Raw genomic sequence first — 26900 nt, 5'->3', positions numbered from 1 at the left:
TGGATGCAAGACCTACCTAAATCTCTACCGAACTAAGGAGCACGGTACCCGTGTTGAAACACAACACCACACCGAGGCCCGAAGGTCTCTTCTCACTTGACCATAATCAACAACCTCCATGAAGCTCCCACTAGGGGGCCAACCGCAAACAACCGAGCTGTACTCACATACATCGGGTGTTCACCCAAAGTATCAGAGTCCAGGGGCTATCCCGGTTCCCATGGTACCAGTATACCCCTGGTAAGGTTTCGTGACCAAATTGCCACTTCAGATGAGTCCCAGTGCAGACTCGGGTCTGATCGCCCTGATTAGGCCTTTGGAGCATTCGTCTACTGCATCACGGCCGGCAAGCCAAAGTGAGTATAGCGTCTCCCGGTGCCACCATTATGAAGGTTCTCCTCGGCCACTTGGTTTTGGTTTAGCCGACAGGGTTGCCACCTCTGAGCACCTCCTAATAAGGTAGTGTTAGATGTCCTTCACTAAAACTATCCTTCTGCATCCAGTTTCCTGGTATTCCCACTGAATCGTCATCAGACATTCCTTCATATGCCAGACAAAAGCATTACATGCTAAATTATATTTCAATCTTCTCTACGTAATCAAACAATACTAGTCAGAACAATGTAACCTCACAGGTACTTATTATAAGAAATCACTTCTTAGATAGGTCCTTTGAGGGAATCACGGGAGACGTAGCTGCAAGTACTTTGACCACATGTATTGACCCCATTATACTATCGCCTGAAACCTTAATTCAAACCGCTTCCTGGTGTGACGCTCGCAGGTTTTTGTAAACCTGAAGACGTCTTCCAAATGCAGACAAATACACATTCTGCTTTGCAAAATACTTTAACGAGGTTTATTCGCCTGAGCTTTGAGGAACCCCGGGAACTGCATAGAAAATGGGAGTCCCCTCATCCTCTCCCCGAGATTGAGGTAGCCAAACCAACCAAACTGATTTGCTCCAGGTGATAGTTGAAAGGGTAGTATCTCGATAAAAATTCTGCTAGTGCTTTTGAAGTTGATTTACGCCCAGAGTGTTTGACTCCCACAATGGTACAGTGTCGAACTACCAACTAAATACCTCTCCATTGTCAGAGAACTAGCTTGGAACCGTTTATCATATTACTTAGGGCCACCGAGCATTCCTCCCTTTCGAAGTCCTCAGGGCATTTCCTTCACAAACGGGAGGGGAGAGAAGAAAGGGAACTGTTAATTCGAGGAACCCCCTGCCGATCGGCCCTCCCTATGTTTAAATAGAGCTACTGACAAATCCCATCTCACCTTCCACAAGAAAAAAAAGGGTGATGGGCGTCGCCTCTCACTCTATGGAAAAACATACAACCAGGAGATCCTGCCTTTCCAATCTTGAGCAGGTAAGACTCAAAACTTCCTTGCCCACTTAAGAGCTGGATAAAGAAAAAACCACTCTCACCATGCTTCCGATTTAGCCACGCACCTAAGTTGCCAGTCCATTTGCCTCTAGTCTCATTTTGAAGACCGAAACTTCAGCTGCAGCCGTATTCGCTCATGCTTTGATTCACCCAAAAACTCCATTATCAACTCGCCGATGGATACAGAACGCAGCACCAAAATTCTCTTTTTAGTCAGGATGACCACTTTTACAGAGCAAAGTTGAAACCATGAGCAGTCCATAAGATCTATCCGAATACCCGCCGCATCAATATGTCAAGTCTGTCTGGCGCCAGTTCGACAGTGCATCCAGCAACAAGCGCCGCGACATCATCATCGTAACTGACCAGGCGTGACTCTTCTGACATATCGAGTCTCAGCAGACTATCATAAAATGATTCCCTCAACAGTCTAGCTAGAATGGCTTTCCACGGAACTAAAGGTATTTCTAACGTCAAACGTTACGAGGAGCACCACCCGTCGAGCTCGGCGGCGGTGTGCCTCCCTTCGATGAACGGCATCCACGACTTGCATTACAACGCGTATCGCTTCAGCGAGTCTACCTCTGATGTGCTTTTTGAGCACTTTCTCATCATTGTCAAGCATACAAAATGGTCGGTATGAAGTCAGCAACTCAGCGTCGCCTTTTGCTTTCCTGCAGCAAGGGAAGGGATAATGCTCCTTTTCAGGCAAACGTTGAATGCGCCGAGCAGTAGGTTTGGCAGATGTTGGAGCACCAGTTTGTATACTTGTGCTGGAATACCATCGGGTCTTGGTTTGCATCGAGAGGACTGCCTCTTTCGACTCGTTTATAGAAAAAAAAGGGTAAACCTCGCCGTTCTCCGCGCCGCCGTCATCATCCGTGCGTTGGGAATAGTGTTCGTTCAATGAGGTCCATCTGCTCTACCTTAAGTGAAAAGAGTTTCCGTAGCGCCCCGATTTTTCGGGTTACCAGTTTAATACCATTCACCTCATCGCTTTGCTCCTCTTTATTGCGCTGCGGAGCCTCCTTTCAGCTGATCTGCACTCTGTCATTATGGTACATGCCACCTCCCACTTGTATAGACGTTGTGTCAAGCGGCGAAATTTGTGGCACTCCTTTTGGAACCCTACAATTTTCGCCGCTCACCAATGCAAAGAAAGCATGCCACATCTCGATGCCGTCCTGGCATGGAAGCTCCGCAAGTTGCCGTTATCAGGTTCATAACAGAATTTACGACAGTTTCAGCTGCAGTGCTACTACCCTCAGAGCGCCCCAACTGCTCCAAGATTTTCGACAAAGTTCACGGTGTTCACCATTGCCACGCTTCACGCACTAAAAGGGGACTAGGGTGGCGCACACTGAGAGTTTGTGTGAATCACCTCGAAGGCAATGTATCGATCGTCGCTTCAAAACTCGCCACCCGTCCACCAGCGACATCAGTGACTCCGACGTCGGAATGCTTCCCTGGCAGTCTGGGTGCCGGAACGTTGGGGTGGATCCGGTGTTTAAAACTAGTACTGTTTTCGCCGCCATTTGGAGAATTCTTTTCACTCAGGAGTCTGAGTGAGTGATATTAAAGTTACAACCCACCAATATCCGCCCCTTTGTGCCCAGGATAGTCGTCCCCTCCACTCTCATCAGACACGCCAAGATCCCTGCCTAGAACATAACCCTTTTCACTGTAAGTATTGGGTGTGCCTGGCCGATTCTGGGGCATTTGCCATTCAGTCAGGGTACAATCCACTGTGACCTCAATTCAGACGGCTTCCTGCCTGCCACCTGAAGGCGTCTTCCAGAAACGGAAATATTCAGAATGTTCCTTAAAGAAAACTTGTTCTTGTTTTTTAAGGATATATTTATTTTACTAAATCTTTCCAGAATTGGAACTAATAATATTTTTTTAGATCTTTGAGCTAAACTTAAAATGTATTCCTATTTGACTTCACAGACGAAAAAAGGAAGCCTGTGGGCGGAAGTTTTACCAACAAGTCAGCAGGATGAAACCTTACATACCTCGATGCTCATCCTGCCTAGACAAAGAGGAAAATTTGATTTCCGACAGAATTGGCATATTGGAGTGATGGGTTGAGTATATTGATGAACTACTGAACCAGAACATCGGCGAGTTGGAGGTCCCACCAATTGAAGACGACGGACAAATACTGCCACCACCAAGTATAGAAGAAACAGTCCGAGCAATTCATCGGCTTAAAAGTCGCCAAGAGCCGGCCAATTAGATCAGCTAATCAATACAAGAGGCAAAGAGGCATTATCTGTCTCATACATAAAAAAGGAAATATCGCGCAGTGCAGCAATTATAAAGGTATCACGTTGCTAAGTACCATCTATAAGATATTCTCCAGTATCTTGCTAGGTCGGATAGCCCCATACGACCAGAACATCATTGGTCCATACCAAAGAGGCCTCACTTCAGGCAAATCAGCATCAGATCAGATTTTCTCTCTGAGGCCGGTCTAGTTCTTAACATTGCCAATTCTTGCAATCGCAGGTGAGATTCCTCGGCCACCTAACTACCCCTGAAGCATCCAACCGGAGCCAGTCAAGGTGCAATCGATTTCATGCTTCCCGCTTCCGAAAACTGTTAAGCATCTGAGAAGCTTCTTGGGCATGTTAAATTTCTATCGTCGTTTCTTACCCAGGGCCGCCCACCACCACCACTAGTTAATCCTTAACGCCTTCTTATCTGGGCCGAAAACCAAACATTTTCATCTGATTGTATGTTTCCCAGAGGCTGTCCAGGCGTTTGAGACAAGCAACAGCTGGCGGATGTTACACTTCTAGCATTCCCTCAGCAAGATGTACCCCTAGCCGTATTCTTCGAGGCGTCTGACATTGCCACAGATGCTGCTCCTCACCAAAAAGTGAATCAAATCTGGCAGGCGTTGAACTTCTTTTCCAAACAGTTCAATCTCACTCAACGGAACTACAGCACCTATGATTGCGAGTTACTCGCCGCGTACCTTGCAATTAAATACTTCCGGTATTCCCTTGAAGGCACTCTTTTTTGCATTAAAACAAAAGTCCGGCCAAGCGCCCCTCCTCAACTTCGGCACTCGATCTTTCTCAGTCAGTTCACTTCCGACATTCAACACGTGTCTGGAAAAGATAACGTGGTTGCTGATGCTTTGTCACGTGTTGCATTTTTGCATTAAAACAAAAGTCCGGCCAAGCGCCCCTCCCCAACTTCGGCACTCGATCTTTCTCAGTCAGTTCACTTCCGACATTCAACACGTGTCTGGAAAAGATAACGTGGTTGCTGATGCTTTGTCACGTGTTGCAGAGATCAAGATCCCCGCCATAGTCGATTTTAAGGCATTCTAAGAGGCGCAGATGGAGGACACAGTTCTTCAGAACTTGCGGCCCAACTTGAAATACACTTTTTAAGAGTTTCATATCTTCAGCTCAACATCCAGTATATACTGCAAGACCTCAGACAAGGGACCAAGACCATATATTCCGGGCGAACTCGAAATGGAAGTATTTCATGCCGTTCACCATCTGGTGCATCCAGGCATTCAGACAACAAATCGGTTAGTCACTGGAAAGTATTTATGGAGGCGATACCTCTGAAAGACATTACTGCACAGTCTGTGCACAGGTCCTCTGTCGAGAATGGATTCTACGCTTTAGTATGCCGGCAATTATGATCACCAACCAGGGAATGCAGTTTGAGTCCTCCCTTTTCGCAGAACTGGGCAAACTCCTCGGCTTTAAATGTACCGGTCAACCGCGTGCTACCCAATGGTCCAATGGGATGCTCGAAAGGTTGCACAAGACGCTGAAGGCAGCTATATAACGACCCAAGACAACCCTTCTTGGTCGCAAGTCCTGGCAATGGTTCTTCTTGGCCTCTAAACAGCCAACCGCGAAGAATTTGCTGCAAGTACCGCGGAGCTGGTATACGGGGAGAGACTCCAGCAGCGACCGACATCAGATGGGACTCAACGCTACAGGTTTGTTGCATCTGCTCAAGAAGCAATTCCAAAGGTAAAGTCGGCGGGGTCTCGAATCCTGTACACATGTCCTAATTAGGACGGATGCCCCTCAAAAGCGGCTGCAACTACCTAATGAGGGCCCCTTCAAAGTCCTCAAGTGAGACCGACATGATTATAGCCTCAACGTCGAGGGCACGGTCAAACGGTCCAATACGAGAGGAGCACGCGCGTCCGTTTTGACTTGGGGCAGCCGGGCTGAGGGAGCCAAGCATCTGATTCCCCGCTGAAACTCCCTTAAGTTTCAGCTGGGGGTGGAGTATTATGGCAGAATGAACAAATTGCGTGTTTTTGACAGCGAAAATTGTTTTTCGGTGTCAGTTGGAATTCCAGACAAGATTAGCCGGAGGAGAGAGGTGATTCGTCTCTATCTAATTTATATAGTAATTTAAATTAAGTTAAAAAAAGTTTAAATAAAATAATTAATATTTAAAATCCCATTTACCCCACAATATGTCTACAACCCATCTAGCTACATGTTCATTTTCCCAAATTTGAATTTATAATTATCATTTATGAGAATAAAACACAACTTCACTGGCTCGTGCATGCCTTAAATAGAAATTTTTAACTTTTCCCCTACTTAAATTCTAATGCTCTTTGTTACATCACTTTAGATCATAAAAAATGAACATAATACCAGTCTCTATCTCAATAAAGTAACCAAAATTCACAAAGTGCTGAACATAAAATTCTATCTGACACGGTAAGCTTTTTATCACTTCCCAGCCTAGGCAAATTATACCACATGTCCCAATCCATTAACATTTTTTTATGATTCTACATGAAATTTCTTCCTTTTCAGGGAAAGTGATATATTAGTAGTTCTTTTCCATAAAATATCTTTCTTAAAAGAATAATCTTTTAATTTAAATCTTGTAGCTACACCCACCACTCATTCAAGAACGAATTACTCAAAAATGTTTCGTCTATTTTAAAAGTATCTATACATGGTGTTCGCACCATAAATTCTTTGTATGAATTTAAACATTCATTTCATAACTTGTATTATATAATTACATTTGGTATCAATTCTAAACCATATATTTTCTAATAAATAACACGAGGACGATCACTGAAGAGTGAAAGTCCAAAATATAAATTTTTGTCCATTTCTTCCTCATCTTGCTACAACCCAGACACTTTTCTTGGCCATGCCCCAAAAATCGTTTGATTTCAATCATAAACGTGTCAACACCATAGATTCTCTTGCATTCTTACAAATCTTAAATAGAGATATGAATGTGTTAATGGAAATGAACATGCTATTAAAGTGTCAAATTTGTATCACCGCTGGATATACGCAGTTTCTTAGGAGTACTATCAAAAGATATTTGCAGCCCCAAAAAAATGGTCACTGAACTTTCTCGCCGACCAAATTTGCAATGTCCAGACGGAAAAATGCTAAATAATGTCTAATTAAAGTAAATCCCCAAATACATTTGATTTTTTAAAATTTATTGACACTTTCAATTGGCAACAAACTTGAGTTGAACATTTTCCGTAAATATTTTTGGAATCCTTCCCGTCATCTTTCTCGTTAGCTTCAATTTCTCAAGGAACCAAAATAGCAAACGCATTAAAACTTTTATTTGTTTTCTCCCAGAAAATCTTAAATCCACCAAGGTTAAAATTTATTTCCTGCACACCTTGTTATAGTGATAAATAAATGCCGGGTTGAATCAATATATCGAATTAAATCCGGAGGAATCCTCACAACTCCTCCTCCTCCGCAGCCGGAGGAATCCTCACAACTATGTAGGACTTCAAAAAAAAAGATGGAATTCACACGAGTCAGTTTTAATTCTAAAATCAAAATCTCCAAGAATGCATAACGGAGCAAGGAAGAGGATGTTGTATAAATTCTAGATGAATCAATAAATAAAATTACCACGAGACATTATAGAGGCAAATGTCTGGCATAAAAAGTTCACTAGGTTGATGGGGTACGTAATTTATACACAAAAATGTCTGAAAATATTTAAATCGTGAAAAAATTGTCAAGAGCTATTTATCAAGATACAGAGAGCCAGAGAAAGTTTGACATTGAATATCTTACTCTTTTCTAATTTGATAAATTAGATTTGATTTTAGGACCAGCAGATAAATATCATCTATGAGTAATCCAAAGATGCTAGTGGACCATTTGCAGGTTATAAGTCATCATCCAATATTACAAGGTCATTTAGGAGATTCTGGCGCCGTAAGCGAGTAAATATGATTTTGTTTATTGAATTATAATAAATAATTCAGAATTTATTGGTACGGATTCCAGCTTTGTTTACAAAGTCACTTTATTATATCATTTCTGCTGAATTTTTCACTTTATTATCCGAGGAATGATGGGCAATGTTATTTTTGATCATAAGACAATATAGATTCTTATAGAAAATGTAATTTGATCTATTTTATGGTGAATGTTTTGCAGATAAATCTGTAGTCAAACATCAGAGTAGTAAACAAAAGGGAAAAGATACACTGGAGACAATATTTAAAAGGAGCGTCCCAGAAATCATAAAATTTTCTGAAGAGCTCGATCATTAAAATAATTGTTTGAAGGAGTATCTGACCTGAGGTAGGTAGGTATCAGTAGCCACTCCGAGGAGTCCAATTAGCGCTTTGGTGCGCCGTTTTGATCCCACGAACTCCTAAGACGGTGACTGTTGTTATGGGAGCAGGGAGGCAGAGTCAAGCCGGCTCGGATCTTCAAAGCCAGCCGGTAGCATTCACGAAAGAAATCAGCTTTCCCACCCTGCAACTAGAAGTCTCTCTGAGGACCCCAAAGAATGGTTTACCCAGTGTCTGCAGCGTGACTCTAGCCAGAGCTGGACAATCGCAGAGAAAGTGCATCAGGGTTTCCCTTCGTTCTCCGCAGCTTCGGCAATGTGAATCGTAGCGTATGCCGAGCCTAGTGGCATGGTCCCCTATGGGCCAGTGCCACGCGCAGACCGCCGCGATCTTGAATGCATTTGCATGCGTCTAGCACAGGAGCTCTCGTGATCGGGCGATCTTATAAGCGGGCCAAATTCTCCTTGACTTGGCACAGCTCGTAAGCTTTCGCCATCTAAGGCCCGCGGCTGCTAGGTAGTGCGAGTAGACTCGGCCCCCGACAGCCTCCAGCGGAACACCGGCTGTCTTCGCTGAAGGACTGCCAGGAGCAGAGCCTCGCCTGGCCAATCCGTCAGCCTGCTCATTCCCTTCTATGTCCTATGCCCGGGAATCCAGAAGAGAATGACCTTGAGCTTCCGAGAACCCAGAAAAGAATGACCTTGAGCGTGCCGCCCAGACGGTTCAGCGCATCTCTCCTCTGCCCCACCAGCCTGGAAGATGCCGTCGCTGAGAACAGGGCCTTGATGGCCGCTTGGCTGTCGGTTAGAATGGCTATGTTACGCTTGGGGCTCGAATTTCGCTCAGCCATAGACAGACTTCCAATATAGCCAGTACCTCTACCTGGAATACACTAGCGAAACCTGGAAGACCATACGACTTGGAGACACTGTGTGTATTCGAGAAAACCCCCGCGAACCGATTTCCCGAGGAACTTCATTTAGGATGTTGCTGTGACCGTAAGACTTCAATGGCCAGCATCCGGACAACAGCAACATATTTAAAGTGGAGGTCTAGGGGGAAGAGATCCAGGAGTACATTGAGAGCATCTGCTGAACAGGACTGCAGAGCCCCAGTAGCACCTGCACACGCGGTTCTTTAAATACTATTAACCTTCATCCTATTGTATTTTTTCTTCAAAGCCTTCCACCATACAATAGAGCCATACGTTAGGATCGGGCGCACTACAACTGTGTACAACCAGAAAACCATCATCTGCAGGAGACCCCATTTCTTTGCAAAGGTTCTCTTGCAGGCCTTCTTAACATTCAGTTCTATGTTCAATCTCCAATTTAGCTTTGGATCCGGGATTACACCCAGATACTTTTCATTAGAGGAAAGAACCAATCTTTGTTCATTCAGCCGTGGTCTTGGTGGTGAATAGCATCAGTTCCGTTTTTGGTTGGGTTTATGCTGAGTCCACATTTTACGGTCCACAGGCACACCTTTCGCAACACTCCTTCCTCCTGATACTAATATCGGCATACGCCACCACCTTCATCCCGCTGCTGTCCAATGTACGTAAAATTCCGTCCATTACTCTTAATCAGAGCACCGATGAGATGGCGCCACCCTGGGGCGTGCATCTGTTCACGGCTTAGCTTGGATATAATCCAATGCGTGAGGTACCCCTTCAATTCAATACTGGTCAAGGCTTCCTTGATTGTGTTGGTACTAACGTTGTTAAAAACTCCCTCTATATCCAAGAAGGCAGCTAGGGTATACTCCTCATACTGCCGCGAATGCTCAACCGTGCCAATTACGTCGTGATTTTCCTTTGAGATAGACATGCTGGGAATTAGGAAAAGGCGTTCTCTCCATAATTAGGACGCGCTCTAGGGTCTTCAGCACGAAAGAGGTCAGGCGGATTGGTCAAAAGTCCTTCGCGGACTCTTGACCGCGTCTGCCCACTTTCGGTATGAAAACCATTCGGGCGTGCCTCCAGGACTGTGGTACGTATCCTAAAGAGATGCAGCTCCGGTAAATCTCAACAAGTCACGCAGAACCCTTTCCTGTTGCTTCTGTAGCATGACTGGCAAGCTGTTTCTAGCCCAGCCCGTCTTATTCTTGGTAACTACCCGCTAGTCTCGCACAACCCCCCCCCCCCAAACAAGGTTCTGACTCACAGTCCGCTTCGCTGGCGGGAAACTGCATTTGAACCAGCAGCTCCAGAGTTGCCTTGGACAGAATCTTACTGAGCCTCGCGAATTCACTGGTCCTTTCGATGTTCTGACAATAGTCCAACCAAGACCGCCTCTTGGCGGACCTGATGGCCGACTTGTACTTTTTCAGGCAGTCCTTGAATGGCTGCCAATATTTTTGCCTGTAGCAGATGTTGAAGATTTCTCTGGTCAGCTTTCTGAGGCTAGAGAGAACTTCATTCCACCACGGTGGCAATGTCTTTTTGCTGTACTTAGTAGGGCAAGAGACTTTAAAGACCGTATCGAGTGCCTTTTCCAGAGCCCTGACTTTTGACTCCAGTTCGTCTGTCGTGCCAATCTTACCAATTTGCGCACCGGAGAGTTTGTTCTTAATTACTTGACCAAACTTTCTCCAGTCGATCCTCCTGGGGTCTCTAAAGGTCTCTAGACTGAAAAGTATTCAACTGTGATCAAAGAAGGATCTCTGGTCAAACACTACCTACCTACCCCTACTTGACCTGAACTGAGCCCCATCTCGTTGAGAGTGCACTGTTTTCACCAAGGGCCATTATTATCGGATTTAAGTTGGTCACAGAAGAACATCATCGTATTGTCACCTGGCCACTGACGAGCGTATTTTTAGAGTATCTCGATCATGGTTCCATCTACGCAAATTTACTTGTTTAATCTAAAAATTGAACCAACTGACTTTTAATGGCCGCCCAGTGCTCGTCAATACTTCAGAACGGGTTGTTTAAAGTGTATATTGATTATGCAACAAGAAAGTTGGAAAGTTGACGACAGCCCACGGCTTTATTGAATTTAGGAAACGATACAAAGACGACGGTAGACTAGCACCTCTCGTGTTACGTAATCCTCCGCTAGCCGCACTGTTTTCAATCTGCTTAGATGTTATCTTTGTTTACCAATCGATGCCCAACTGACCTTGTGTGTCACCGAGGGCGAGGCGATGAAAACTACAGAACTCTACAAAAGGAATGTGTTGACCTTGTCAAGAACATAGCCGCATTACGCATGATGAATCCCTCTTTGGCTAGGTACATAAAAATGATAACGAAACATGTGAAATTATCACGGACCCTAATTCCCCTACCTATAATATTGTGAAATGGTTACTACAAGAAGTCAACACTATCGGTAACTATCGTAGCAAATATGTCGTAAAAAACAGCTTCCAGGTGGTTGAGAATCTGAAGGATGCTAAAATTAGGCAACATGAAATCTTAGTTTCGTGCGATGTGAAAGCACTTTTTCCTAGTATACCCTCAAACAGGCCCTACTCAACTTCGAAACGTGGCTCAACAAATACCGAACCTCAACCAGGGAAAAGAGGGAGAATCGCAATATACAAAGCTAGCGTCAATATGTATCAGTGAAAACTATTTCACCTTCCGGAATAAATACTACAAAACCACCGCAGGCTCGGCAATGGGTAACTCACTTTCCCCTCTACTAAGCGAAATGTTTATGGCAGGTTTAGAGGAACTAATGGAACCGCGTAGGATAATGCCCACTTTTAAGGTTAGATGTGTTGATAATGTTGTAGCCATCGTGGACAAATCGCTGTTGAATGGATTGCTAGAAAAAATCAATCGGCTCCATAAAAATATTATATTCACCATGGGCACTGAACAAATGGGAAAAATACTATTCCTATTTTTCCACTAGTGCTCAGAAGACGGGCGAAACTACACAGGGACTTATCTGGATTGGCTTTGGTCACGAAACCCTACCACGGTTATACTGGTATCGCGGGAACCAGGATAATCACATGTTCCAGGAGAATCCCTTGAGGATGTGAATTCGAAGCTCGGTTGCTGCTGCGGTTGACCCCCTAGTGGGAACTTGATGGGGTTATGTTCAAGCGAGCAGAGACCTTCAAACATGTTGTTGCGTTGTAACATGGATACCGAACTCCATAGTTCGGTAGAGAATAAACTGAACCAGTATAAACTGGTACCGCTGCGCTCATCTTAGCAAGGCTCTGATTGTGGTCACAAAATAAATCCGTGTCTTAAGAAGACAGTGGGATTAAGTCCACTGGACAGGTACTCACGTAAATCCACGGAGGCGTAACTGTGTGTTTCCTTGTCCCATTTGGCAAGCCATAAACATCTGTGCTGGCAACCACGTGGCTGTAAACGAATGCACTGCATCGCATACACAGAGGGCAAGTGACCGAGAATGTGCAATGATTTTCTTCAACCATACAAATGCAAAGGATGGTGGGGGTGGTCAAAGTGTAGTGTAGTGATACTTCTGCAGGAAGCGATGCCAATGGGAAACGGAGAAGAAAAGGTGAAGCAGGTTCTTGAAATGATACAAAAACCATGTGACGCTTCCATGCCACGCCGCACTGTACTCAAGAAACGAATGCCCAACTTCTGGTGGAATGCCGAAATCGATGAACTTCGCAAAGTTTGCTTGAAAGCCAAGGGACACATCCAACGCAGCAGAAACCGGCCTGAGTCTGAAAAATTACACGAAAGCGAAGAAAAAACTGCAAGCAGCCATCTCTAGAAGTAAAAGTGACCACTTCAAAAAGTCATGCAAGGATGCAGACTCCGGCCCATGGGGAGGTGCATAAAAGGCAATCATGGTATCAATAAAGGGTGAACGCTGTGGGATTTGCTGCGGGACATCATTAGTACTCTCTTCCCAAAAGTTTCAAGTGAATCGAACCTACGCACTGTCCAGTTAAATTCCGATGAAATTCCCGAGATAACCGTTGAAGAAGTCCTAGAAACCTAGATTGCCAAAAATAAAGCCCCGGCCTTCCGAATAAAGCACTGACAATGGCCGTCAAAACAGTTGCAAGGTGGTTCGCTGAAACATTTACGACGTGCCTCAAAGATGGGACTTTCCTAGAAAAGTGGAGGAAACAGAAACTTGGGCTAGTCCCGAAGCCAAATAAACCTTCGTCTTATATATATATGCCTATATGTCTGCTAAACGATATCGGCAAACCCTTCGAACGGGCCATCTTCAATAGGCTTGTACTAATCACAGAAAAGGAGGATAGTCTCTCAGACAGGCAGTTCGGATTCCGAAAGGCAGGATCTATTGTCAATGCGATCAGCACGGTGACGGAAATTGCGGAAAAAGCAATGGAGGGCAATAAATCTTGCGCAGTAGTTACTCTTGACGTGAAGAATGCCTTCAACATGGCAAAATTTAGCAAAATAATTGCTGCTTTAGCCAAACTAGGCGCTCCATAGTCATGGAATTTCTCCGTGAGAGGATATTGTGTTACGATTCGGACGATGGACCTAAGACGTATTCCACAAGAATCAGTCCTCGTCCCTCTCGTGTGGGTAATAATCTATGCCGCAATTTTAAAGTTGCAACTGTAAAAAAGAGTGACAATCATTGGCTTCGCAGCCGACATCGGAGTGACAACCGTGGCACAAGATATTGATGAGGTGGTGGTACTCACAAACGAGGCAATTTTTGAAATCAGGTCTTGGCTAGAAGAAGCTGGTCTGACGCTCGCAGGGCATAAAACCGAGGTAGTTTTGATCACCAAGCGAAGGAAGCAAACATCGATAAAGGTCAGGATTGTTGAACACATCATACAGTGCCAACCAACGCTTAAATACCTAGGAATCATTGTTGACTAAAGCCTGAAATTCAAGTCCCATTTTGAAAATTGAGCAACCAAAGCTTCCGTGGTAGCTACATTGTTGGCAAGAATGTTACCAAATCTAGGTGAACCTAGGCAAAGCCGTCGGTTCCTTATCTCAAGAGTTGTCAGCTCCATCTTGCTTTATACAGCTCCAGTCTGGGCAATGTCTTTGCAATTGGAAGCAAATAGAAGAAAAATTGCCGCTCCATACCAATTGGCGATACGTTGGCTCCCATAGCTTACACGAAAGAACAAATGATAACGGACTGCGGACTATTCAATTAGCAAGGTCACACTAAATGGTTGTTGGAAGTACCTGATTTGCGCGGAAAGCGGTCCACAAACATACGTGGGCCTCTCCAGACGGGACCACTTTCAACCAAATTGACGACGTGTTGATCGAACGCCGCCACCTCCCAGAATGTCAGAACATATAGGGGGGCCAATATAGACTCGGATCACTATCTCGTTGGCATGGTGCTCCGAGCTCGAATAACAATACCACCTAGAATCCCCTCTAACAATCCAGTGAGAGTGAACACTGAAGCCATCCACAACACAACCCTCCGCGACACCTATAAAAGGGAAATGGATGCCGCAATAACCGCAGTCAACAGAGGACCTGGAGATGAAGCATCAACAAATGATCTTCACAATCACCTGAAGAACGTTATCATAGATACGGCCACAAACACACTTGGTCCCAGCCGCAAACGGAGTCGGAACGGCTGGTTTGACGATGAATGTAAGCTAGCAGCGGAACGGAAGAATGCCGCATACCGAGTAATGTTGCATTCTCAAAGAACGCGGGCACGCGCAGAGACTTATCACGAACTCCGTCGAGCGGAGAAGCGACTTCAGACGGAAAAAGGAAGCCTGGGAGAACCAACAAGTCTGTGAACTAGAAAAGTACAGGAAGCAACCGCACCAGGCCCGCAAGTTTTACCAACCAGTCAGCAGGATGAAGCCTTATACACCTCGATGCACATCCTGCCGAGACAAAGAGGGAAATCTGATTTCCGACAGAATGGGCATATTAGAGCGATGGGTTGAGTACTTCGATGAGCTACTGAACAACCAAAACATCGGCGAGTTGGAGGTCCCGCCAACTGAAGACGACGGACAAATACTGCCACCACCAAGTTTAGTAGAAACAGTCCATGCAATTCAGCGGCTAAAAAATCACAAGTCGCCAGGAGCCGATGGAATTACAGCCGAATTGGTTAAATTTGCAGGCGACCAGTTACACCACCAAGTGGTTCATCAACTTGTGCTCAAGGTATGGGACAGCGAATCAATGCCTGACGATTGGCAACGAGGCATTATCTGTCTCATACATAAAAAGGAAGATATCACACAGTGCAGCAATTATAGAGGTATCACGTTGCTCAGTACCATTCATAAGATATTCTCCACTATCTTGCTAGGCCGGATAGCCCCATACGCCCAGAACATCATTGGCCCATACCAAAGAGACTTCACCCCAGGCAAATCAGCAAGAGATCAGATTTTCTCTCTGCGGCAAGCGATGGAAAAAACTGTTGGAATATAGACAACAGTTGCATCATCCCTTCATCGACTTTAAAGCCGCCTATGATAGCATAGCCAGGGTAAAACTGTACACGGCCATGAGAGAATTCGGCATCCCGACGAAATTAATAAGACTGGCTAGGCTGACCCTGACCAATGTGCGAGGCCAGATAAAAGCAGCAGGATCACTCTCAAGACCATTCAACATCAACAACGATCTACGACAAGGGGATGCCCTATCATGCGTCCTCTTTAACCTGGCCCTCGAGAAAGTGATCCGTGATGCTGAGGTAAATGCAAGAGGTACGATCCTCTTCAAGTCCACCCAACTACTGGGCTATGCTGACGATATCGACATCATGGGAAGAACCACCCGAGACGTAAAACTGCCTTCATCCAGATCGAGCAGGCGGCGCGAGATCTTGGGCTGCACATCAATGAAGGCAAGACAAAATATATGGTGGCAACGTCAGCACCGAAGACGAATCAACCAACAACATCAAACCGCACTGGTCAAACACAAACATGAAGAAGAATAAGGATAGGAGAATACAACTTTGAGACCGTTGACAATTTCTCCTATCTAGGGTCGAAAATCGCAACCGATAACAACTACGATGATGAAATCCGCGCACGGTTGTTGTCAGCCAACAGAGCCTATTTCAGCTTACAAAAACTGTTCCGCTCGAAACATCTCACCATAGGGTCAAAGCTCTTACTGTACAAGACTATGATCTTGCCAGTCCTCATGTGTTCCTCGGAAACTTGGGTTCTTAGCAAAAAAAATTGCGAACTCTTGGCCGCGTTCAAGAGAAAAATCCTCCGAAGAATTTTCGACACCCTACATGAGGATGGACGATTCCGTAGCCTACACAATGACGAAATCTATTAGCGATACCTTGACCGTCCGATTGTGGATAAAATCCGGCTCAATAGGTTACGGTGAGCGGGTCATTTAATCCGTATGGAGGAGGATGATCCCACCCGGAAAGTCTATAAGGGCAATATCTATGGTAGAAAAAGAAGACGAGGCAGACCCTGCCTAAGATGGAGCGATGGCGTAGGTCAGGACGCCAGACAGCTTTTAGGGATATCGAATTGGTGGACCTCGGCGCAAAACCGGGATGTCTGGAGTTCCTTATTAAGGCAGGCCTAGACCGGATACTGGTTGTTGCGCCGTTGATGATGATACCAATTGAGTGCATTGCGAACGTCGTGCACTTACTGTACAACATCAGACGAAGCAGACTGTGTGGTAGCAAGCATGGTCCCCATCGACATTTTGGTAAACGAGAATCGACACCTTTATAACCCATCAGTAGCAATCGGCGAGTCCTATACCTACCGTCGGCAATTAGCACGAAGTGAATCTATTTTGGAATGGCAAAACAGATGGGATGATTCACCTAAAGGACGCTGGACGCTGGATTATTCCAGTTGCCTCAAAATGGATCAAACGAACGCACGGTGAGGTTAGTTACCACCTAACTCAATTCTTAAGCGAACACGGATGGTACCGTGCATACCTTTATCGCTTCGGGCGTGACGACTCCCCATATTTCCCGATATGCCGGTGGATGCGGAGCATGTTGGTTTTAATTGCCCGCGGTTCGCCGCACACAGAGTGCAGGCGGAAATTGACGCCGGGGGTCAGTTAACACCCGAGAATATCGTGGATCACATGCTACGCTTTGAAACATCTAGTAGGGCAGTGGACAAATTGATGAAGGCGATCGACAATCTGCTGAGGAAGGAGGAGGTTCAGAGGAAAGTTACAAATAATGACACGAGGCGCAGTTCATAACTGATCCTGCCCCGCGACCGAAATACCGAAATGGCAATTCCGCGGGGTAAGCAAAGGAGAAGAGGGTGATTTTAGTGAGGAAAAGTCTCACATAACCGACAGGAGCCAGAGATAGATTTTGAACCTTTCCACTTTCCAACGCTTAAAAAATAGACAGACAGACAGTAACCGATTTTAATAAGGTTTTGTTTTGCACAAAACCTTAATAAAAACTTCCAAATTACCTCTACGCCCAAGCAAAAATACGCCAATCATATTGAATAAAATCGCTATTACCAGATTAAAATGGTATTTATCTAGGAAAACATCTTTCTGCTTTTCTATGGAACAATGAAGAAATTAAACCCGAATCCTAAAGCAATCAGTATCCCCTCTCCTCTTCATTTCTAGAGTAGAATTTGAGCGTAAATTTTTGGATTAAGGCTCTACTGAAACCTATCTGACTTTATGGAACGCAAATCTAGAATCAACGAGTATCTAAAGAGTGAGGCACTATAAATCGGTCAATCAACGATACAACCACCAATAATCACTACTCCACAAATTCAAACTTCCCAGGAATAAATTACCAAATACCCCTTTATAAAATTGTCATTATAGATCTCCCAAAGGTGTTAGTTAGCAATCTGCTCACTGACCCTACAGAATGTTTGAAAGCACTCCCCTTTTTTAAATGAGAAAACTCTCTACTTTCTAATTACAATTAAAGTTTCGTAGGTCCTAAAGGACGTGATACCATATACCCTTATTTATATCTAAAATATAACCCTAATCAATACCTAAAACCGTCAAGAAAAAACCACAAATCATCTGAAAGGAGCTGGGGATGAAATTTATCTAGTTGTTATAATGCTCAACCAAACAGAAATAGAATATATCAACTATATCTACACTTTACGAATAATGTCACTTTTAAACTTATCTAAAAAGATTCTCTTGAAAATGAGCACTCCTTACCTAATTAGCTTAATAAAGATGACCACAATCAAAACTCAATCACTTCACACAAATTTACTATGCACAAATTTACCACTTGTTATACCAAACCAGTGTCTCTATTTTATACTTCAATTTATTAAATTGATATTGTCATCAATAGTCAGCGAAATATTTAAAATGAATAACAACTCACTATTTTTGGTTTAAAATCATTTATTAATAATAAAAAACTGTTCAAAAATATTTCTTCCGCTGAGATCAAATTTCCACATTAAAAAAAAAAAATTCACAAAATAATTGCTACCATATGATGTTCGCAATGTTCACTTTGAACGATTCCAATTTTCCGACCACAATAATTTATTGGAAAATTGGTTCTGTTACGAAATTTTAAAAACATTATATCAAATATCTTTAACGACAGATGGTTCTATTTTATCCAGTTTATATGAAGAATTATTTCTTATTTAAATTCTATCGAATCGATCTAAAAATATTTGGTCAAAGATCGTTTTTTCTTTAAGATTCAATCTAGAGAAATTTTCAAATATGAAATTATAGATATTTTCGCACCCGTTTGAGTTCGCGTCAATTCCGCTACAATGTATGATTGTTTCGCGATCAGCTAGTCAACTGAAACTGATCTTGAAATATCTTTTGAAGAAAACACACTCCAAGTTACAGCCGGCTTTGAGGAAATACACTTAGATACAGCACACAAATGATGACGATGGTGTCGGGTAGTTTGAGAAAAAGATAATTTCTGTATACAAGCATTGATGACGACAATTATGATTCTGTATTGGACAAACGATGGATTTCGTGTTGTTTAGATCAGCTAAAAAGCTTTAGACCAAATCAGATATTAGTAAATAAGATAGTTGACAATAATATTTTTACAAAATATCATGCAACATAGACAAAACCTTTTTCGAACATTTGCATGGCGAGAATTGAATTTTAATATATTTTTAATACAATACAATAATTATACAAATTATTTTAATAAGAAACAACCGCCAAAGTAAATGTCAAAAATCGGTGGAATTATTTTATATTTCAATCCTTTTATTATTTAAAATATTCTTAAACTGTTCCTTGTGCATCGGAAAGGAAGGAAATTCGTCAATTCTTTACTAGTTTCCGAAAATCTCATTCTACCTTCAAAAATTTGCGTCACTGAGTACTTCCGCTTTTCCATCGAACTATTCAGTTATTGGTATCAAAATTTTGGCGTGATGGAATTAGAAAGCCTCTTTATTTTCCTCTCTAAGTATGGTCAATAACAACTTGTAGTTGAATATATTTTTTTTGAGGATTGAGGAGTCCTAAGTTTGCATTTACTTGATTTCGGACCGGACAAAATAGGGAGCAACTTACCCCCTCTATTTTTGGGAAACGTACCCCTCATTTAGGACTTAGCACCCAAACTTGAAAAATATTAGGTGAAGACGGCTTTACGGTTTTTTACTAGGGACCCATTTGGTCCGATCCGACATCAAGCAGATGCGGACTTAGAACCCCGTAATCCTTAAAAAAAAATATGTTCAGTTTTAGCCAAGCTTTGGCCCAAAGTATGGGCGGATTTATGCTCAATATAATTCGCAGTCAATATGTCATGTCGTGTTCTTTGAATTATACAAAGGAACACAACATCTTCGAGCCGCTTCAGTCACGTTGCTCCCAGGGCAGAGGTGAGGCATCATCTGACGACTTGCCTCTGCCCTGGTAAAAAACCATAAAGCCGTCTTCGTCTAATATTTTTCAAACTTGTAGCTAATTACATCTGAGCTGATGCCTATTGTAAAAAGATAAGATAGAAAGGCTAGAATACCAAATGGGGCCAATTACTAATAATCGGATGTGTTCTCATGCCCCGGGAATTCTCCGGAGACATCTGAGCTCAGAGGGCTATCCCGGTTCTCATGTACCAAATAACTCTGGTGAGGTTTCGTCGTTGAAGCCACTTCAGATCAGTCCCCATGCAGATCCGGGTCTAATTACCCTAATTAAGCCTTGGAGCACTTGCCTACTGCATCGCGACCAGTAAGTCAAAGTGAGTACAGTATCTCCCCAAGACCTCGTGGGGGTTCTCCGCAGCCACTTCGTTTTGTTTCGACTGACAGGTTTGCTGCCCCGTCTGTCTCCTCATCACCTTGAAGAACCGAAAACCTGAAAATTGGTTACCCACGCCAATTTCAATATTAGTAGCTAGTTATGGCTGAAAATGTTCATCCATGAAAATACGAGTATTTCTGTCGAACGCCTGGATGCCGTTTGCTCTAAGTTTAGGGTACCAATTTAATAATAATAATAATCGTTGGCACAACAATCCATATTGGATCAGGGCCTTGAAGTGTGTTAGAGCACTTCATTCAAGACCGTAATGGTCCACAACAAAACACTGTAGGAGGCAATGTAATCAGCATTGCACTCGCCCGAGATTATTACCCTGATTTGACTCAGGTACTCATTCACAGCTGAATTCACTGGTATCCGACATCAAATCACGATACAAATCCCGCTGCCGCTAGCGAAATTTGAACCGCGACCTTCCGTACGATAGCCAATCACCAATTTAAGGTAAGCGTTATCAAATAATGGAATCGAAAAAACTCATGACAAACCTGACCACCGGTCGTGTTCAAAGGCCGTAGCCATTCAAAAGGAGTCACTTGCTGTTGGCGGAGAGATGAAAATCCCAACATGACAACTTAAATATTCCTACGAAATTGAATTCTTTCATGGGTAAAATCTGACGCAAATTGATGCATATAGTAAGCAAACTTGAGATCTGCCATCCACACTAATACATCGATGTCTGGAGGAGTAACTTATAGAGATGTAAGCACCGCCCTGTAGTCCTAAACGCTTTTGCACAAGTCTGGTCCAAAAGCTCTTGCGTCGGGTCTTTTTAGAGGAGGGCCGAACCCTCCTTCAGTTTGACAAATGATGAGCCTTCTCCATCTGAAGTCAGTGGCTATTAATTGGTGCGAATAGATTCTACCCCAGCCCTACCTAGCCTGCATCTACAGAAGGACTACCGAGAATAGAGCCCCACGTGACCAGCCTGCTAGCCCACTCATTCCTCTCTATGTTCCTATGACTGATAACCCAGAGGAGCGTGCCCTTCGAGCGTGCCACTCAGACTTTTCATCGCATCTTTGAACTGTTCACCAGCCTGGAGTATGTCGCCACTGATTACAACGCCTTAATGGCCGCTTGGCTGTCGGCCATAATGACCATATTACGCTTGGGACTCGGGTCATACCCCAGCCGTCGAAGGGCTTCCAATAATCCCAGTATTACCGCTTGGAAAACAGTAATGAATACTGGGAGCGCATACGACTCCCCGCTGCGTCACTTTGCAACACATCCCCGATCCTCCACTCTTCCCTAGTAGAAAAGTCCACAGCAAAGTTACTCGTGAAGCTCGGCTTGCATGCGGCATAGGTGCTTTACATGGGATGTTATTATTTCCATAGGGTTTTACTTTCCATCATCTGGACTTATGTCGCCCGATAACACTGCACGCTATAGGTTATTTATTGTAGAGGTTCAGCGGAGGTGTGCAGGAGTACATTGAGAGCATCAGCCGGGTAGGACTGCAGAGCACCCGTAGCACTTGCACAAGCGCTTCTTTAAATCTTATTAAGCTTCGTCCTATTGTATTCCTTTTTCACCGCCTGCTACCACACAATACAACCATACATTAGGATGAGACAAACCACGGCTGTGTACATCCAAAAAATCTTGGTTAAAAGAATCACCTTCTTAGAAAGATCCTCTAGCAGATATAGAAGGCTATACACGTCTTCTTAAATCTCAGTTCTATGTTAAGTCTCCAATTTAAATAAGTATCCAGATCACAGCCAGACTCTTCATTTTAGAGCCAAAAACCAGTCTTTGTTCATTTGGACACAGAAGGTGGAATTCAGGCATCTTTTTTTTGGCGGTGAATAGCATCAGTTCTATTTTGGTTTCCCAATGCTCTCTCCATGATTTCTTTCATAACCAAGGGAATCATCCCTAACACTGTCATCAAGTCTTTGGCATACGCCTGTAAAATAATGATATGGCACTAGAATATATAAGGAATGCCGTTTATTTTGAGATCACAAGTTCATAACCTTGCTAAGGGAATGTTTACGCTCGATGAATACTAACAGGGTAACAATTCTACAATTCTTTCAATGCCTTCAGCCAAGCCCTTGATCTTGATCTGATTTCTTGAACCCTTCATCAGCAGTTTCTCCCTCACTTTTATCGATTTAGATGAAGAATAAATTAGTGCAGCGATTAGAGGGTTTTACATGTCCCAGGATGATATATGTAGCATTAAACTTGGAAAACGCTTGCTAAATCAACATCGAGATCTCTACCCTACTTAACCCTATCTCCACCTCCACGAGGTGATAGCTAAGAGTTCTTTCCTAATGAAAAGCTCCAGGCGAGTCTCCCGCGGCTAAAAACCCGACAAATTATACCAACTGATCCTCCAGATTTGGGTTTGGGTAGAACTTGGAAGTCTACACGGAAAACAGCTTGTTACGCCGCACGCCACGAAAGGAGCCTCGGATAGGATGGATTTTACAACGATGAACCCAACAACCAAAACGGACTAATGATTTGTGTATTATCTCATAGAAGGTGTGCTCTCTGGACAGATCGAATGCTGCTCAGCAGCTAGCCGATACCGTGCCCAATATAAGCCTGGTGTAACAGCCTTACAAAGGATGCGCTGAACAGGGACCAGCCACCAAGAGGAGCATCACTGCACTGTATATTATAGTAGGAGTAGGTTTCCCAGTCAGACAAAAAGGGACTATGTTGCCATCTGCTTTGAAAACATAAATGAAAGGTTGCGAACTCTGCATTTGCGAGGCAACTTTCAAAATATAAGCCTCTCATTAATGTTCATGACCCTACAGAGTCGCAAAATGATACCATCTACAGGACAATAGAGCGGACTCTCGAAGCTCGTCCCAAATATGATATCGAAATCGTACTTGGAGGTTTTAACAGTAAAGTGGGGATAGAGCCTGTGTTCAGGCGATACGTCAGCCCTCATAGATTACAGAAAGACACCAATGATAGCGAAATGCGAATTATTCAATTGGCAAAGTCGCACGAGATGATTGTTGGAAGTATCTGATTTGTGCGGAAAGCGGCACTCTCAGCCTTGTTAAATACAGGAACATATCTCGTTGAGATAGGGTTCCTGACCTGAATCAAAACACCGCCTAGAATCCCTACGTGAATCCGGATGCTGGACAGCGAAGTCCTACGGCCACAGTAATATCCTAGATGAAATACCTCGAGAAATCTAGGCATCCCCCACGCACTATGTCACACGCAAGCTGAACTTCACGAGAAACTTTGCTGTGGACCTTCCAACCAGGGCAAAGCGGAAGACCGTGTTGCAAGACTATGACATGGTATTCTTTACGGACGGATCAAAGATGGCCCATGGAGTCGACACGGGGGTTTTCTCAAATACACACAGTGTATCCAAGTCGTATGGTCTCCCAGGTTTCGCCAGTGTATTCCAGGCGGAAGTACTGACGATATTGGAAGTTTGTCTATGGCTGGAGCGTGATTCGAGCCCCAAGCGTAACATAGCCATTCTGACCGACAGCCAAGCGGCCATCAAGGCATTGTACTCAACGACGACATATTCCAGGCGGGTGTGACAGTGCAGAGATGCGCTCAACCAACTGGGCGGCACGCTCAAGGTCACTCTCCTCTGGGTTCCCATGCATAGAAACATAGAGGGGAATGAGCGGGCTACCTAGCAGCCGCGGGCCTTAGATGGCGAAGGCTTACGAGTTGTCCCAAGTCAAGGAGAATTTGGCCCCCTTATAACATAGCCCGATCACGAGAGCTAATGTGCCTGACGCGTGCAAATGCATTCAAGATTAGGGCAGTCTGCACGGGGCACTAGTCCATAGGGGACCATGCCGTTAGGCTCGGTATACCCTACATCTCACATTGCCGAAGCTGCAGAGAAGGAAAGGAAACCCTCATGCACTTTCTCTGCTCTGGCTAGAGTCGGGCTGCGGACTCTGGGTAAACCATTCTTTGGGGACCTCAGAGAGATTTCCAGCTGCAAGGTCGGAGAGCTGATTTCTTTCGTGAATGCTACGGGCTGGCTCTGAAGGTTCAAGCCGGCTGGACTCGGCTTCCCTGCTCCCATAACAACAGTCACGGTCTTAGGAGTTTGTGCCATCAAAACGGCGCACCAAAGCGCTAATTGGGCTCCTCGGAGCGGCTACTGATACCTACCTACCTACCTCACGAACGCTTGGTACAACCACAAACATATTTGACCGCAGTCGCAGAAAGTGGGAACGGCTGGTACGACGATGAATTTAAAATACTAACAGAAGAGAAGAATGGTACATACCTGTCAATGCTGCACTCTCAAAGAACGCTGCCACTTGCCGAAAACTATCACGAACTTCGTCGACTGGAAAACCGACTTCTTTTCATCGCCTTTAAAGTCGCCTATGTTAACATAGCCAAGGTAAAACTGTACACGGCCATGAGAGAATTGCGTATCCCGACGAAATTGATGAGACTGATTAGGCTGACTCTAGCCCTTGTCCGAGGCCAGACAAAAGGAAACAGGATCACTCCGAAGACCATTCGACATCAACAACGGTCTAAGGCAAGGGTCCTCCTCCCATGGGTCCTCTTTAACTTAGCCCTCGAGAGTAATCCGTGAGGCTGAGGCAAATGCAAGGGGTACGATAGTCTTTAAGTCCATCCAACTACTGGCCTATGCTGACGATATCGGCATCATGGGAACAATGACCCGAGACGTGCAAACTGCCTTCACCCAGATCACCCAGATAGACCAGGCGGCGCCAGACCTTCGGCTGCACATCAATGAAGGAAAGGCAAAATATATGGTGGCAACGTCAGCACCAAAAATCAACAAACCAACGACATCAAACTATCCTGGTCAAACGGGAAGAATAAAGATAGGGAACTACAACTTTGAGACCGTTGAAAACTTCTCCTATCTAGGGTCGAAAATGACAACCGATGACAGCTATGACGATGAACTCCGCGCACAGTTTTGGCTGTCAGCAAAGCCTATTTCAGCTTACAAAAACTGTTTCGCTCGAAACGTCTCACCATAGGGTCAAAGCTCTTACTGTACAAGACAATGATCTTGCCGGTACTCATGTATTCGTCGGAGACTTGGGTTCTTAGAAACAAAAATTGCAAACTCTTGGGCGCGTTCAAGAGAAGAATCCTCCGAAGAATTTTTGGCGCCCAACATGAGGATGGACGATTCGATTCGATTCGAAACCTTACATAATGGCGAAATCTATGAGCGATACCACGACCGTCAGATTGTGGAAAAATCCGGCTAAACAGGTTGCGGTGGGCGGGTCAATTAAGTAATTAATAATTCGGGCAATAAAAATAATAGAAAAAGCAGCTGCAGATTGAGTCTTACCCACGGTGAAAGAACTACTTTAAGGCTACAAAATATCAACTTCAGAAAATCTCTTTTTGACGAACCATCTTCAGAGAAGCCGATTTCGCAAAAAAGTTATTTGGACAAGATTCCTTCACACGAAACTCCTAATCTTTTAGAATATACATTTATTGTATAAGAATACTTGGCTAAACGACATGACGGTCCTTTTTTGGCTAGTATTTTATTCCAATGTGCATGTACCGATAACCACTTCAGGGTTCCCGAAATATCGTGATATGCATATTAAAATAAAATGCTAGCGAAAAAAGGACCGTCCAATCATTAGATTTATTTAATCGCAAAAAACATCGCAAGAATATACCTATACCTCTGAAAACCAACTCTCTTAGTGCACCAGCCAAGAGAAACACACCTTGATGGAACTGAAAATTGGCAAAGCAAAGATGACCGACAAGGATGGTTCTCAAATTTGCACTAAAAAGAGAGTTAAAGGAAGGCAGAAATCGATATAACCTTGAAAAAATCATCGCCACCGCCGGTGCAATTAAGGAACTTTCTAAATTGATGCACAATGAAACAGTAACCGAAACAAATCTGGGAAATAATCCCCGCAAGCCTCTTAAAACATGACATTTTCCATCGGTGGTGAAATTTCCTGTAATGGCAAATATTTTTTACCATTCATATAAAGCTGCATTATTCACACCTTCACGCCATTTTTGTCCTTCTGAGAAACTGTACCTCGCCGGACATACTGGGATTACGAATTCCATTGCATAGCATCATCACCATAATCGACGGTGCAACAACCGATATTCGGTCTAGGCATGCCTTATCGAGGAATTCCGAACATCTCGGTTTCACCCTGAAGTCCGCCAATGTGTTCGAGGGTTACTTTAGTAATTATCTTTGCAACGGCAGGGAGAATGCATATACCCCTTCAATTGTCACATTCAAAACGGATCCCCTTCTCTGGAATCTTGACGGTCGTCCCCTTCTTCCACTCTCTGGGAAAGGTCTGGACTTCATAAGATTTCCGTACGAATTTAATTAACTGGTTAATAGTAGCTGCAGGTGCAACGATAAATAACTCCGCGGAGAGACCGTCAACCTTGCGACTTTACTCCGTTTGAGTGCATTGGTGGCCGAAATGATTTCTCTTCGGCTTGGAGGAAGAGCCCCTATTCACGTGTTACGGTAACTAGCCCAAAAGGTTTTGTGTAAAACGAAACCTTATTAGAATCGATTCGATGTCTGTCTGTCCGTCTATTTGTCTTTTTTTGGCATTGGAAGGTGGAAAGGTTCAAAACGTACCACTGGCTTTTGCCATACGGTTATCTGATACTTTTACTGACTAAAACCACATCC

General features: G+C 44.0%; 1 protein-coding gene across 1 annotated transcript in view; it reads right to left on the bottom strand.

Annotated features, from left to right (window-relative positions):
- The window catches only part of LOC119651245 (serotriflin-like), a 77565-nt gene extending 58826 nt beyond the window's left edge, over positions 1-18739 (bottom strand). The window contains exon 1 of the mRNA XM_038054724.1: positions 18095-18739. The gene's annotated coding sequence lies outside the window, so the exon portion shown is untranslated. The remainder of the gene's footprint in view (positions 1-18094) is intronic.
- Between the last annotated feature and the right edge of the window lie 8161 nt (positions 18740-26900).

The sequence above is a fragment of the Hermetia illucens genome, chromosome 3 (genome assembly GCF_905115235.1).
Source record: "Hermetia illucens chromosome 3, iHerIll2.2.curated.20191125, whole genome shotgun sequence".
In the NCBI taxonomy this organism is placed as follows: domain Eukaryota; kingdom Metazoa; phylum Arthropoda; class Insecta; order Diptera; family Stratiomyidae; genus Hermetia; species Hermetia illucens.
Note: the sequence above shows the minus strand (reverse complement) of the source record. Positions and strands in the feature narration are given on the sequence as shown.